Below are 16,626 nucleotides of genomic sequence, written 5' to 3' on the forward strand. Positions count from 1 at the left end.
ATTTATTGTGTTTTGTTCTGTTTATTGTGTTTTTTATACTGAATGAGATCCAGAGTAACAATCATTTTGTTCTCCTTTACACTCGTGTATTGATGAATGACAATAAGCAAACTTGAAGTAGTACCAAATCTATCAATGCTTCTTATTAAGATTGTCATTCACACTATAAAACCTGTTGCTTGTAAAATTAAACACAGATCCATATGCTAGAAAAAGATTTGCAGCCCATCCCACTCCTCGTGTGTCCTGAGCCCGAAATAAAGCAATGCTAGCTTACCCAAGAATGTCATGGAATTTTCACGTGACATAATAACATATCAACTGACATGACTTCTCCTTTCAAATTGATCTGCCATGTGTTTGAATTGTTTTTAATAATATGTTAAGGTATGTGTCCCTGCTTCCACTGCAAAGGCTTCCCGTAGAAAGCTGCAGCCCAAGGTTCAACGTTAAGTTTCTTGCTTCTGAGCTGTTACTCTGCATGAAATGCCATTGCAAGAAAGCAGCATCCATTATCAGGGACCCCCGCCACCCCAGGACATGCTCTCTTCACACTGCTGCTATCAGGAAGAAGATACAGGAGCTTCAGGACTCACACCGCCAGGTCCATGAACAGTCATTATCCCTCCACCATCAGACCCTTGAACCAGAGAGGATAACTTCACTCAACTTCACTTGACCCATCCGTTGAACTGTTCCCACAACCAATGGACTCACTTTCAAGGACTGTTCATCTCATGTTTTATATATATATATTCTTTTTATTTATTTATTTATTTGTTTGTTTGTTTGTTTATTAATTAATTAATTAATTATTTCTTTTTGCGTTTGCACAGTTTGTTGTCTTAAGCACTCCAGCTGAATGCCCTAGATGGGCGATCTTTCATTAATTCTGTTATGATTATTATTCTATAGATTTATTAAGTATGCCCAGAAGAAAACAAATCTCAGAGTTGTACATGGTGATGTATATGTTCATTCATAATAAAATTTACTTTGAACTTCGCACTTTTGAACTTTTAGGTAAGTTTAGCATGTCCACAAACTGAGTGCACCTCCAAGTCACTATGAAGAAATGGGGGCTGTCCTGTGAGATTTATACCGCTGGTCTACAGAGGAATCAAATATCGGAGAGAATGAACAAGCAACTTGTCTGTTCTTAGCCTCCTCCACAGCCAGGGTGATGAGGAACGTCATATTCTACCTGAGTAGTCTACAACCCAACAGTGTAAACGCTCTGTCCGCCAGAGAAAGCAGGATCTCCCAGTGGCCACACATTTTAATTCCACATCCCATTCCCATTCTGACATGTCTATCCACGGCCTCCTCTACTGTAAAGATGAAGCCACACTCAGGTTGGAGGAAGAACACCTTATATTCCGTCTGGGTAGCCTCCAACCTGATGGCATGAACATTGACCTCTCTAACTTCTGCTAATGCCCCACCTCCCCCTCGTACCCCATCCCTTATTTATTTATATACACACATTCTTTTTCTCTCTCTCCTTTTTCTCCCTCTGTCCCTCTCACTATACCCCTTGCCCATCCTCTGGGTTCCCCCCTCCCCCTTTTCTTTCTCCCTGGGCCTCCTGTCCCATGATCCTCTCATGTCCCTTTTGCCAATCACCTGTCCAGCTCTTGGCTCCATCCCTCTCCCTCCTGTCTTCTCCTATCATTTTGGATCTCCCCCTCCCCCTCCCACTTTCAAATCTCTTACTAGCTCTTCTTTCAGTTAGTCCTGACGAAGGATCTCGGCCGGAAACGTCGACTGTACCTCTTCCTAGAGATGCTGCCTGGCCTGCTGAGTTCACCAGCAACTTTTTTTTGTGTGTAGCATAAATGTTGGATTCTTCAATTTCAGGTAAATTCCTTCCCCCCCCCACGCCCCGCCACCAGTTCCTTTTGGTGTGCACCAAAGACCCAAGCAAATTGCGACAGATGTATGGTGGAGAGCATTCTGACTGGTTGTATCACCACCTGATATGGGGGCTGCAATGCACAGGATCACAAGAGGCTGCAGAGGATTGCAGACTCAGCTGGCTGCGTCACATACACAAACCTCCCCAACACAGAGGGTATCTTCAAAAGGTGATGCCTCAAGAAGGCAGTATCCATCATAAGGAACCTCGCCATTCAGGACCTGTCCTCTACCACCAGGGAGGAGGTACAGTAAAGATCCACACTTGAAACTTTAGGAACAGTTTCTTCCCCTCCACCTTCAGATTTCTGAACAGTCCATGAATCCATGAACACTACCTCACTTTTTGCACTCTTTTTGCATAACTTTTCAAAAATATATTTCTTATTATAACATAATACTGCCATTTTGATGGTCTGAAGGATTAGTTTTTGTGGTGTGTTACTCTGTAACTATTTCATTTTATTTCAAAGATTTAAAGAACATTTACTATCCAAGTACTTATGCAGTATACAATCCTGAGATTTGTTTCCCCACAGACTGCCACAAAACAAAGACAACCATGGAACCCATTAAAAAAAAATCAACACACAAAAAAAAACAAATCACACAAGCAGCAAAAAAAAAACAAGCATAAACCACAGAATATAAAGAACGAAATCGAAACAGTCCAGGCATATTCAGTTCAGCTCAGTGCTCGTTATCTGCAAGCTGCCCTGATTCAAATCGCCTAAAATAGCAACAAAAAAAAGAAGCGACCAGAAATTAGAAACACATCATTATGTGAACTGGAGTCCAGTCCACAAACTGTGTTGATTAAACCTTGCGTGAGACAGCATCCAAGGAGGGAGAGGCCATTGGAACGCAGGGACCTTCCTTTGAGAGCAGCGCGTGAGAGGGAGGGAAAGACCCTCACACGCAGACATCTTTCCCCAGTAGCAGTGAGCGAGAAGCTGGTAGATGGCCGTGAACAGTCACTCGCCCTCTGCATTCGGCTTGATAATTTCAATCTTCCTCGGCGAGGTAGGCAAGAAATACAGGCAATTGGGCGCTCATGCCCCATCTTCAGGCTTCTCGGCCTCGAGGCCACACGCTATGCTTGATGCCTCACGGAACAAACTTGGAGACAGCCAAGCACCAAATCGCTCAATTGGCCTGAAGAACAATTCCACAAAAATGTAGATCACAGGCTCTAACTGTAGCAGAAGCACATTTGAAAGAAGAAGAAGTCGTAGAAGAAGTGGAAGAAGTAGTTTCGTGAACTGTCTGGTGGATGTCGTCCTTGGTCGTGTTGTTCGCTGGCGGCATCCTCTTCCGGTACTTTTAACAGAGCAACTATCTACCATCACCAGATACTGCTCCAATGCAGAGATCGCCCAAAAACAAACCTTCATGAAGATCTGCTGGTTAAATTGCGTGACCTCGGCTTGCTGAGAGATTCAGGCCTGCAGTCCTCCGAGTCGCCTGATGGTGGCCAGGGGTGGGAATGCCGTAAGCGGTGTGCGAGGAAGCGGAAGCGAGGCGAACAGGCGGGAGTCCGTGCCAGGAAAAAAGCAAGCCCTGGCTGGCCGGCTCTCCCATCCATTCTGCTCTCCAATGGACATTAAATTGGACTACATCCGACTCCAGTGAAATACTCGGCGGAAGTACAGAAACGGACGCGATCCCAGACGCCACCGTTCAGCTGTTTATTTATGTAACAGTTTTTCCCCCAAGCCATCGGACCACCAACCTACTGTGCCTATTGTCTTGTTGATTATTTATTGTAATGCCTGCACTGTTCTGTGTACTTCATGCAGTCCTGGGTAGGTCTGTAGTCTAGTGTAGTTTTTTTGTTGTTTTATGTAGTTCAGTGTAGTTTTTGTATTGTTTCATGTAGCACCATGGTCCTGAAAAACGTTGTCTCATTTTTACTGTGTACTGTACCAGCAGTTATGGTTGAAATGACAATAGAAAGTGCCTTGACTTGACTTGACTGGAGATACATCATAGAATAGAGCCTTCTGGTAGCATGGGCCATGCCACCCAGCAATCCACCTATTTAACACTAGCCTAACCACAGGACAACTTACCAAGTAACCTACTAACCAGTACATTTTAGGATTGTGGTAATCAGAGCACCAAGAGGAAACCCATCTGATCACAGGGAGGATGTACAAACCCCTTACAGTCAGCACCAGAATTGAGCTCCAAATTCCGACGCCCCAAGCTGTAACAGCATTGCGCTAACCATTACGCTGCCATGGCAATATTCCTGATACTAGATATAGAATGATCCTATGACTCTATTCCCCGTGCCCGATGTAGAAATCTTTCTTTACAACCTAATTAGTTCATTGGTTAAACTGCATTTGGACTATGTTGTCCAAATCACTGGTTAGGCTTCTCTTTAAGCAGTGTGTGCAGTTCTTTTCACTGTGATGTGGAAGGATATAATTAAAAAAACAGGAGAGTTTGCGGATGCTGGAAATCCAAAGCAACACACAGAGAATACTGGAGGAGATCAGCAGGTCAGGCAGTATCCATAGAAAAGAATAAAGAGTCGATGTCTTGGGCTGCAGCCTTTCCTCGGGACTGAAAAGGAAGGGGGAAGGTGCCAGAATAAAAAGATGAGGGGGTGGGAGGAAGGAGGATAGCTGGAAGATGACAGGTAAAGTCAGGTAGGGGGGAAAGATAAAGGGCCATACAAGAAAGAGGAGGAGGGGACCCACCCAGGGGAAGGTGATAGACAGTTGAGAATTGAATTGAATTGACTTTATTACTTACATCCTTCATATACACGAGGAGTAAAAATCTTTACATTACATCTCCGTCTAAATGTGCAGTGTGCAATTTGTAGTAATTCATATTAAATAGTATGTATAACAGGGCAGTCAATATAACACAGAAATACAATTGTGTCAGCGTGAATTAACTAGTCTGATGGCCTGGTGGAAGAAGCCGTCCCAGAGCCTGTTGGTCCTGGCGTTTATGCTGCGGTACCGTTTCCCGGATGGTAGCAGCTGGAACAGTTTGTGGTTGGGGTGACTCGGGTCCCCAATGGTCCTTCGGGCCCTTTTTACGCACCTGTCTTTGTAAATGTCCTGAATAGTGGAAAATTCACATCTACAGATGCGCTGGGCTGTCCGCACCACTCTCTGCAGAGTCCTGCGATTAAGGGAGGTACAGTTCCCATACCAGGCAGTGATGCAGCCAGTCAGGATGCTCTCAATTGTTCCCCTGTAGAAAGTCCTTTGGATTTGGGGGCCCATACCAAACTTCTTCAACTTTCTGAGGTGAAGGAGGCGCTGTTGTGCCTTTTTCACCACACAGCTGATATCTACAGACCACGTGAGATCCTCAGTGATGTTTATGCTGAGGAACGTAAAGCTGTTCACTCTCTCAACCCCAGATCCATTGATGTCAATAGGGGCTTGGCCTGTCTCCATTCCTCCTGAAGTCCACAACCAGCTCCTTTGTTTTTGCGACATTGAGGGAGAGGTTGTTTTCTTGACACCACTGTGTCAGGGTGATGACTTCTTCTCTGCAGGCTGCCTCATTATTATTTGAGGTTAAAGGCCAGAGTGGGGAATAGAGGAGAGGAGGAGGAGGGGGGATTTTTTTTTACCGGAAGGGGAAATCGATATTCATGCCATCAGGTTGGAGGGGACCCAGACGGCACATAAGGTGTTGTCCCTCCACCCTGAGGGTGGCCTCTTCTTAGTACAAGAGCAGGCCATGGACTGACATGGCAGAACGGGAATGGGAACTGGAATTAAAATGTTTGGCCACCAGGAAGTTCCGCTTTTGGCGGATGGAATGGAGGTGCTCGATGAAGCGGTTCCCCCCCAAGCCCGAGAGTGTGCAAACAAGATTCACAGGATGTTGCTTGAAACCAAGGGCTTGAGTTATAAGGAGAGGCTTCGATAGGCTGGGACTGTTTTTCTGGAGTAAAGGAGGCTAAGAGTTGATTTTGTAGAGGCATATAAATGGTATATGAGAAGCATGAATGGGGTAAATATTCAGCCTTTTCCCAGAGTATAGAAATAATAATATCCTCCCGCGCCTCACTGGCACATTGGGCGAAAACCTTGCCATTTCTTTAGCAGTTGTCTGTTTTACAATGCCGAGTTGCTAGCTCAATACTCAACCCAGCACGGATGGAAAGCATGCAAGGAGCCGGCCGGATTCGAACCCAGGCTTTTCCCAGAATAGAACAGTTCAAAATTAGAGGGCATAGGATTAAGGTAAGAGGGCTGCACAGCAGCAGAGTGGCTAGCCCAACGTTTTACAGTAGCCGCGACTCAGGTTCAATCCCCACCTTCATTCTCCCCGTGAACGAGCGAGTTTCCTCCAGATGCTCCAGTTTCATTGTAAGTTGTCCTGTTACGAGACGAGGATTAAGTCGTGGGATTGCTGGGCGAATCGGCTCAAAGGGCCTGAAGGTCGGTTCCACACCTTGTTTCAATAAATGAAATAAATAACTTAAAAAGATTTAAATGAAAAATGGCGGGCAAGTTAATCATATGGGAAATGGGGAATTTATAAAATATCAGCCCACATCACTGCGTGCCAGAAATTTGCAGAAATTTGAGTTATGTAGTGTTAGGTGTGGCGAAAACAGAATTAGGTGTGGTGAAAACAGAGATACAGGCTCGAGGGGTGGAAAGATTTACTATTTATATATAAAAAAGCCTGGAGAGCAAGCACATGAAACCAGTTTAAGGATCAAAGATTAGCTTTATTTGTCACATGTACAGCAAAACATCAAAATATACAGTAAAATGCGATGTTTGCGTGAAATCAAATCGGAGAAGCTTGTGCAAGTTTCACCACGCTCCGGCGCCCGACATAGCACGCCCATAACTCACTAACCCTAACCCGTACGAGGAAACTGGAGCACCCAGAGGAAACCCACGCCGTCACAGGGTGAATATGCAAAAACTCCTTACAGACAGCAGGGGGAATTGGACCCTGATTGCTGATCTTTGGCACTGTAAAGTATTTTGCTAAATGCTACACTACTGTAACGCCCCAGAGGAGGTGGTAATGGCAAATACCATTACAAAGCAATGCACACAGTACGCTGGAGGAACTCAGCAGGTCAGGCAGCATCGATGGAAAGGAGTAAACGGTTGATGTTTTGGGTCAAGACTTCTCTTCAGGACTGAGAAGGAAGGGGGGGGGGGAAAAAGGCTAGCTGGAAGGTGATGGGTGATGCCAGGTGGGTGGGAAAGGTCAAAGGCTGCAGAAGAAGGAATCTGATTGGAGAGGAGAGTGGACCGTAGCAGAAAGGGAAGGAGGAGGGGACCCAGGGGGACGTAATAGACAGGTGAGAAGAAGTAAAAGGTCAGAGTGGGGAGTAGAGGTGGGCGGGGGTGGATTTTGTTTTCCAGAAGGAAAAATTAACATTCATGCTATCAGTTTGGAGGATACCCAGATGGAATATAAGATGTTGCTCCTGAACCCTAAGGGTGGCCTCACCTTGGCACAAGAGGAGGCCATGGACTGACACCATTGTCGCCCCAACTTTGGTGGCTGCATATTGAGCTTTTCTCTCCCACACCCCTCTGCTCTTTCCATGTGTAAGATAATTCTCAAACCACCTCTTGCTCAGTGACTCTACAATGTTCCTTTAAGTGGTTCGGTGTCAACTTACAAAGGCAAAGCTCCTGGTATGTTTTATATGGTGCTAAGATGTTAAATAAATCATTTGTCTTCTCGTTTGTCACACTATTCCAGCCCTGCATTCATTGCTGTTTAAATATAGCTCATCTTTTAACGTAAGCAAGGTTGTTGTCGGTGCTTGAGGAGATGAGTTATGGAGGAAAGGTCTTCTCCAGCCACCTAGCTTCACCGATCACCTTCCAACTAGTCTCCTTCCACTCCCTCCCAGCCACCGTTTTATTCTGGCACCTTCCCCTTTCCTTCTCAGTCCTGAAGAAGGGTCTCGGCCCGAAACGTCAACTATCCATTCATTTCCATAGATGCTGCTTGACCGGCTGAGCTCTTCCAGTATTTTGTATGTGTTGCTTAGGACTTTATACCCCGGTGTGCAGGAGAAGGAGGGGAGATTTGATAGACGTGTACAAAAATGATGGAGTATATAGATAGGATTAATGCAAGCAGGCTTTTTCACTGAGCCTGGGTGAGGCTAGAATTAAAGGTCATAGGTTAAGAGTGAAAGGTGAAATATTTAAGTGGAACCTTACGGGGAACTTCTTCACTAAGAGGGCAGAACAAGCTTCCAGCGGAAGTGGTGGACATGGGTTTGATTTCAACATTTAAGAGAAGTTTCAATAAGTACTTAAACGGGTATGGAGGGTTATGGCCCAGGTGTAAATTGATGCAACTAGAAGAATAACTAGCCTAGATGGGCTGAAGGGCCTCTTTCCGTGCTGTAGTGTTCTATGACTATCATCAGAGAGCAGATGATGAGGTTTTAGAATAACTTGCTTGTTTGTGCAGGTAAGCAACATTGAGTTGTTATAAAAACCTTGTTGTGAGTGCACATGGTTATAGCCTCTCTATCACCAAATTTGTTGAATTCATCTTTACAAGCTACTATAACAGAAAATGAACTCATATCTTTTGGGTCCCTAGTGTAGTTTCATAATTACAGCTTCATCTAAGTGCGTGCAAGTACCAATGCATTCCAAGTTAAGGAAATTGCACATAGTAATGTGTTCCTTTGATCTGCCTTGCACTTCCCTTTCAAAGCTCCCTTAAGGATGTGGTATTCTGTAGGGGTTAGTACTAGAATCTCTATGACTTGGACAAAAATGTGGATGGGCTGATTAGTGATTTTGCAAACGACAGAAAACATTGTGCGGTTGTGGTTAGCACAGTAGTCTATTAAAGGATATAGATCAGTTTGAGATATGGACACGGCTAGACAGAGTAATTAAAAAAAAGTGTAAACATGAGAAAATCTGCAATAAGTGTGATAGAGTAAGTGTGAAATGTTTATTTATTTAGAGATACAGCGTGGAACACACTCTTCCAGCCCAACGAGCTGCTCCACCCAGAAACCTACCTATTTAACACGAGCCTAATCACAGGACAATCCTTCGGACTGTGAGGGGAAGCCGAAGCTCCCAGAGGAAATCCATGTGGTCACGAGGAGAACGTACAAACTCTTTACAGACGGTTCCGGAACCGAACGCCAGACTCCGACACCCTGAGCTGTAATAGTATTGTGCTAACTGTGACGCTACCTGGCACCCCAAATGTTGCGACTCAGGAGGTCAAACATAAGCAGAATATACCCCAGTAAATGGCAGCTCACACAAAATGCTGGAGGAACTCAGTAGATCAGGCAGCATCTATAAAGAGGAATAGAGAGCTGATATTCTTTAAAAGCATTGATGTACAGTGGGATCCTGGGGTCCAAGTTCATAGCTCCCAACACCAGCAGATAGGGTGGTAAGGAAGGTACATAGCATTCTTGTCTTCATCAGTTGGGACACTGAGAATAAAAGTCAGGAAGTCACGCTGTAGACATTGGTTAGGTCTCGTTTGGAGTGTTGTGCTCCGTTCTGTTCCCATTTACAGGAAGGGTGTGGAAGCTTTGGACTTGGTGTAGTGGAACTTCATCACGGTACTCAGCAGGTCAGGCAGCACCTATGGAAAAGAACAAACACTCGACATTTCAGGCCGAGACCCTTCATTAGTCCTGTTTACTCTTTTCCATAGATGCTGCTTGACCTGCTGAGTTCCTCCAATACTTTGTGTGTGATACTCTACTTTTCCCTCCCCTTCCTCTCTTCCATTCCCCACTCAGGCCTCTTACCTCTTCACACCTGCCTATCACCTCCCCCTGGCCCCTTCGTCCTTCCCTTTCTCCTATGCTCCACTCTCCTCTCCTATCAGATTCCTTCCTCTCCAACCCTTCAATTTTTCCACCCATCTGGCTTCACCTATCACCTTCCAGCTATCCTCCTACACCCCTCCCCTCCCCTCCACCTTTTCGTTCTGGCATTCTGCACCCCCCCACCCCCCCAGTCCAGAAGGAAGGTCTCGGCCTGAAACGTCAACTGTTCATTCCTCTCCATAGATGCTGCCTGACTCACCATTCTGTTTGTGTTGCTCTGGATTTCCAGCATCTGCAGAGTTTCTCATGTTCCTCACCAGGATACTGTAATCCCTAGATTACGGAGATTGAACCAAAGGCAAGGTTGGACAAGACTGACTGTTTTCAATACAAAACTGAGAAGTGCAGATAGGGTAAAGAGGCAAAGTCACTTTCACGAGGTGGAAATGTCAAATACTTGAAGGCATGCCCTTGAGGTGAGAGGGGAAAGTTGAAAGGAAACGTGAGGGACAAAGTTTTTACACAGGGAGCGGTGGATGCAGTGTCGGGGCTGGTGGTGGAAGCAGATACAATGGTGGTGTTTGAGAGACATTTAGATAGTTACACAAATATGAAGAGAATGTAGGGATGTAGATCATGTGAGGGCAAATGAAATCTTCTTTTGGCGTTATGGTTGGCACAGGGTCAAAGGGCCTATTCCTGTGCTGTACTGCTCCATGTTCTAAACCCTATGATCAATGAGCTCTCAGCTGAACAGCAAGCTTCATTTACCGATGATGGTTTGAGAATAACCTTCTGTTGGATTGGGGTGTGAAATTGTTATTTTTCTTATATAGTTCTTGTAGTGTAACTTTCCCTTGCTTCCTTATATTTTTAAATAATCAGTTATCTAATATCATTGAATTGGTTTTCCAGTATAGCTGCTTCTATATTTTTCTATGGCAGGTGTCAGGCCTCATGGATCTATCTAATTGATTGTCATCACTGGAATTTAGTTTTCTCTAACAAACACAAGAGAGTCTGCAGATGCTGGAAATCCAGAGCAACACACACCGAAAGCTGGAGGAACTCAGCAGGTCCGGCAGCATCTATGGAAAAGAGTAAACAGTTGACGTTTTGAGCCAAGACCCTTCTACAGGACTGAGAATTAAGGGGGAAGATGCCAGAATAAAAAGGCAGGGGGAGGGGAAGGGGGCTAGCTGGAAGGTGATAGGTGAAGACAGGTAAGTGGGAAGGTCGAGGGTTGGACAAGAAAGAATCTGCTAAGAGAGGAGAGCAGACAACAGGAGAAAGGGAAGATGGAGATATGAATCTTGGTATGAGAATGCACATAGCTTAGTGGCTGGCCTAATGCTATTACAATGCCAGCAATCTGGGTTCAATCCCACCCCTGTCTGGAAGGATTTCTCTACATTCTCCTTGTCACCACGTGGCTTTCCTCTGGGTGCTCTGGTTTCCTCCCACATTCCAAAGACATACACATTAAGATTAGCAAGTTATGGAGATGTTATGTTGGTGCCGGAAGCATGGCGACACTTGCAGGCTGCTCCCAGCATGCATTTGGACTGTGTTGGTCATTGACACAAACAACGCATTTCACTGTGAGTTTTGAAGTTTCGCTATACAGGTGACGAATAAAGCTAATATTTTTGTTCTAAATGTTCTGAAACATTTTTTAATGTACAATTTTTTGAAAAACTGAAATGAGACTGTCACCTTTGAAATTAATTTTATAATTTTTGTGATACAATTAAGTTTTAAAAATAATGTTGCTGACAGATATATGGTCATGGGCTGCAGGGAGAGAGGCCTGACATTTTAGTTGAATCACTTCTTCAGCTGGAAGGGTGAGACAGTTAACAGTATGTCAGATGCATCTGGGAGCCAGTCCACTTCCATAACCAGTAAGATTAATAATCTGCAATATAAAACGGTGTCAAATCCGGTCAGGAGCATAAAAAGAAATAAGACCATAACACATCAGAGCTGAATGAGGCCATTCGGTCAGCGGAGGCTGTTCCACCGTTCAGTCAATCGAGTCTGCTCCGCCATTCCATCATGGCTGATTTATTATCCCTCTCAACCCCACTCTCCTGCCTTCTCCCTGTAAACTCTGACAGGGTTAGGGTTAGTGAGTTGTGGGCACGCTATGTTGGCACGGAAGTGTGGCGACACTTACGGGCCGACCAGCACATTCCTCGCTGACTTGACCATTTACTTATCTGTTACCGCGTGGAATGGGCCTCTCCAGCCCTTCGAGCCGCGCCGCCCAGTGAACCCCGACTGAATTGTAGTCTAGTCACAGGACAATCTGAAATGACCAATTAACCGGTACGTCTTTGGACTGTGGGAGGAAACAGGAGCATCCGGAGGAAACCCGAGCAATCATGGGGAGAACGTACAAACTCCCTTCAGATAGTGGCAGGAAATTGAACACGAACAACACAGTTTAGATGGTTTGGCACGGACTAGATGGGCCTGTTTCTATGTTATACATTTCTATGACTCTATGACATTTCACTATATGCTTCAATATCTCAATGTGACTAAAAAACAAATCTTTATCATTTTCATTCTTCATTCTTATAACATTTATCAAAATGTCTGAATGCAACAAGTTTTATACCTCGTTCTTGACTTCTGAAGAACCTTTGGATTGCAAAAACACCAGGATCCAGCACCTCCCTACATCGGCTGAGGTTACTGGGAACAAAAACCAGGGCCATCTCCACAGATCCTTCGTGAGCCAAGAAGAGCAGGAATTGTTATAAAGCTCAGATGGTGAGCATTATATCTTTGATTAAACAAGGTACTGGGTTAATCTTTACCTCATCTGTAATTTCATTCCTTGGTATCCCAGTCACGCATTTCCAGTAACTAGACTCCTCGCGTGGAAATGAGCAGATCGAAATTAAATACTTTCTGTTTTAGTCTCAACTTCATGGAACTGGTCATCTAGAAACAAAGGTTCAAGTGAAGTTTTGCTTTGCCAAATTTGCTTTTACACTCAGTGATTACTTTATTAGGTAAACCTGCACACCTGTTTGTAGTGCAAATATCTATTCAGTCAATCGTGGTTCTTTAAGGTTGTTACAGTGGGGATGTTATTGGGGATAAGCTTCCACTACCTATTAAGTGCTCCCAATGGCATGTGCCTCAGATAACCTCTGACAACCAAGACCAGCTCCTGGCCTTCACGTGTAACTTAGCTACTAAGCCCGGCAGAACCATTTCTACCGACAGGAGGAGGGGCCAAGGGGTTACTGGCACCATAAAATGAGAAATGTCAGGAAGATGGGGCTTGTCAGGCTTGGTTGGCAGCTCACCTAGGAGAAGGAAAACTCTGGTCTCAAACTTCCACAGCCTTGTGGCTATACCCACTCATGGGGAAGGCGTTGGGAGTAAACCTTGAGGGAAAAATCCAGAGCTGGTGTCCCTAAGGCAGTCTATGTTGAGTTCAATGTCAACTGTAAACTCCTGTGTTGCTGCTGGTGCCAAACTGTATCGGGCTCTGCAGCTCCTTTGGGCTCATCAGCTGCGTGGAGAGGGGGGAGCTGGCTACATAGGCAACAGCTTGCTCTCCATATTCTGCTGCCCTAACAAGTAAGATGCAACATCCATGGTCGACCCTGACCCAACGGAGGCCTTAATGCTTGAAAACATGCAGACGTGATCAAGAGGTTCAGTTATTGTCCAGACCAAACAGCAGAATAGGGAAGAAATGTGATCTAAGTGATCTTGATCCTCGAGTGATTGTTGGTGCCAGATGAGGTGGCTGGAGTATCTCAGGAACTGCTGATCTCCTGGAGCTTACACAGAACAGTGCAAAAAATGGAAGACATCCAGTGAGCAGCAGTTCTAAGGACGAAAAATGCCATGTTAATTAGGGAGATCAGAGGAGAATGGCCAAACCGGTTCAAGCTGACAAGAACGCAGCAGTAACTGAAATAACCATGTGTTCCAATAGTGGTATGCAAAAAAGCATGTCTGAATGCACAGCACACCAAATTCTGAAACGGGTGGGCTACAGCAGCAGAAGATCACACTGAGTTCCACTCCTGTACCTAATAAAGTAATCACTGAGTGTTTATCAACCTGGGAATTAATTAGAAATGGGATTTTTGAGAACAGATGCTAAGAGCCACAGATCGAGTGCATAGCCAGGGATTTTTTCCCAGGGTAGAAAAAAAATCAAGCAAGTTTATTTGTATAGCATTTTTCAAACGCAAGGCAGTTCAAAGTGCTTTATATAGAACAAGATATAAAAATCAAACATCAAATTTCAGACAATATATAAGAGAATAAAATCACACAAAAATAGATATGATAAATAGAATTTACAGTGCAGAAGATTCTAATTGAAAGCTACAGTGAAAAGAAAAGTTTTAAGCCTTGGTTTGAAAGGGCTTAAAGTTGGGGCAGACTTCAGATCCTCTGGAAGGTTATTCCAGGTATGTGGAGCATGGTAACTAAAAGCTGCTTCACCATTGGGAGAAAATCTGCAGATGCTGGAAATCCGAGCAACACACACAAAGTCTTTTGGCAGGAAAGGCTTCGGTCCGAAACGTCGACTGTACTTTTTTTTCCATAGATGCTGCCTGGCCTGCTGAGTTCCTCTGGCATTTTGTGTGAGCCGCTTCACCATGTTCAGTGTTGACCCTGGGGACGGCAAGCAGACCCGCCCCAGACGTCCCGAGAGCTCGGGACGGTTCACGGTGCAGCAAGAGATCAGAGATGTATTTTGGTCCCCAGACCATTCAGTGATTTATAAGTCAGTAGCAATATTTTAAAGTCAATCTTTAACACTGACAGGAAGCCAGTGTAGTGATCTGAGAACTGGAGTGGCGTGTTCTACCTTTTGCAGCGTTCTGGATGAGCCGTAGCTGTCTGAGGGATTTTTTACCGAGACCTGTGAAAACGCCATTACAGTAGTCAAGCCTACTAAAAATAAATGCAAGGTGACATAATCTTAAAGTGATTGGAGGAATGTATTGGGGGAATATCAATGGTAGGCTTTTTTTTACACAGAGAGTGGTGATTGCATGAAATACTCTGCCGGGGTGGTGGTAGAGGCAGGTTCATTAGGGACATTTAAGAAACTCCTGGATAGACACAACCTATGGGGGAGGGAAGGATTAGACTGATTTTAGAGTAGGTTAAAAGCACCATATTGTAGACCAATGGGTCTGTACTGTGCTGTAGTGTTCTATGTTCTATGAAAGGGTTAAGTAACCACAACGTTTGTTGCCGCTCTTCTACTGAAATTCCCCTGGCACTTTGAGGCTCAGATATTTCTTTGTTGCTTCAACCAGTCTCCCTCCTTCCACCCACGTAACATCCAATTTGTCTTCTTTTGCACATTGGTTGTTTGTCAGTCCTTGGTTATGTATAGCTTTTCGTCAATTCCACTATATTTCTTTGTTTTGCTATTAACACCTGCCTGAAAATGAATTTCGAGGTGGTATTTGGTGACATCTAAGTACTTCGATGATAAGCTTAGCTCGACTTTGACTTTGGAATCTCTGCTCTTTGTTCACTAACTTTAGTCCAGTCTCAGTCACCCAGAACCCCTGTGTTCACGACCTGCTCTCAACAGTCTCATTTCAAAATTTAATCCTTCAAAGACCTCACCCTTCATCTCTGTAACCTTCTTCTCAAGCTGATATAGAAATCAAGGGAAAAGAAAATAATATAAGTACAATGTCTGAATTAGTGGGCAGCACAAATGCCTCTGAGATAGGTGATGTTACGTTCAATTCCTACTCAGCAGACTTGAGCTCAAAAGCTTACACTGATGTTCCAGAGCTGCACCGAGAGAGTTAAACTTTACTGGAGGAACTGAAATGGTAAACATAGAACGTAGAACATGCAACTTAGAGCATTGAACGTTCCCAGCAAAATAACCTACTCTAAGATCAATCTAAAACTTCCCACCTACACATCCCTCTATTTCTCGTTCATCCATGTGCCTATCTCCTCCACGAGGACCACAACCTTGTTGTGGTTTGGAGGCTTGTGTGCCTCAATGACCCCAAGAGCTATGTCAGCTGGACTCAGGGCTTTATGCTTTGCCTCTTTGTAGGGTCACCCATGCCAAACAAGTCAATGGGTAGAGGCCAGACTAAGAGAGGTCCACAGGTTCTCCAGAGTTGGGGGTTCAGCTCAGGGCTAACAACCCTGACTGGTCACACAAAATTGTTATGGAAACAGCAATGAAGGATCCTTCTAACTTTTGGGTGTGACGGTATTCCTGAGTCTCCACCCGGGACTTGCATGACTGACAGTGGTGAAAACCAAGAGGAAGCTACCGACACGATGAAGGAATCCCCGAACACCAACAGAGACGGAGGACCTTCACTGCTACCCTAAATGCCATCCATGAGCCTGTCTAAGAGTTCCCTAAATGTCTTTAATGCGTCTGCCTCTACTACCACCCCTCACCGTGCGTTCGACAGAATATAAAAAAAAATCATTGGGCTGGCTGTGACTGGTTCAGATCTGAGGTTTCTTTTAATGGTCACAGAAAGTTTACAAGGAGCACAGAACATAGGACTATAGAACACAATGCAGGCCCTTTGGTCCACCATGTTGTACCGACCCTTTAACCGACTTTTAAGATCAATCTAACCCTCCCCTCCCACATAGCCCTCCATTTTTCCATTATCCTGAGAGTTTCTTAGACATCCCTAATGTACCTGCCTCCTCATCTTACTTTCATAAAAGTTGTGTCTGCATCTCCCTAATCAAGGATGATCTGGAGTCATAGAATCATGCAGCACAGAAACAGTCCCTTCAGCCCATCTAGTCTGTTCCCACCTGGTTTTCTGCCTAGCCCCCACTACCACATAGAAAACGCTGGAGAAACTCAGCAGGTCAGGCAGTATCTATAGCAAGGAATAAACAGTTGACATTTTGGG

At 44.7% G+C, this 16,626-nt stretch overlaps 1 long non-coding RNA gene across 2 annotated transcripts in view; it reads right to left on the bottom strand.

Annotated features, from left to right (window-relative positions):
• Positions 1–11,465: 11,465 nt before the first annotated feature.
• Positions 11,466–16,626, bottom strand: part of LOC140210974 (uncharacterized) — a 111,255-nt gene continuing 106,094 nt past the window's right edge. For both annotated transcript variants that reach the window (XR_011889351.1, XR_011889352.1), the window contains exons 3-4: positions 12,538–12,664; positions 11,466–11,627 (exon numbers count right to left, since the gene is read on the bottom strand). This is a non-coding gene — a long non-coding RNA (uncharacterized lncRNA). The remainder of the gene's footprint in view (positions 11,628–12,537; positions 12,665–16,626) is intronic.

The sequence above is a fragment of the Mobula birostris genome, chromosome 16 (genome assembly GCF_030028105.1).
Source record: "Mobula birostris isolate sMobBir1 chromosome 16, sMobBir1.hap1, whole genome shotgun sequence".
Taxonomy (NCBI): domain Eukaryota; kingdom Metazoa; phylum Chordata; class Chondrichthyes; order Myliobatiformes; family Myliobatidae; genus Mobula; species Mobula birostris.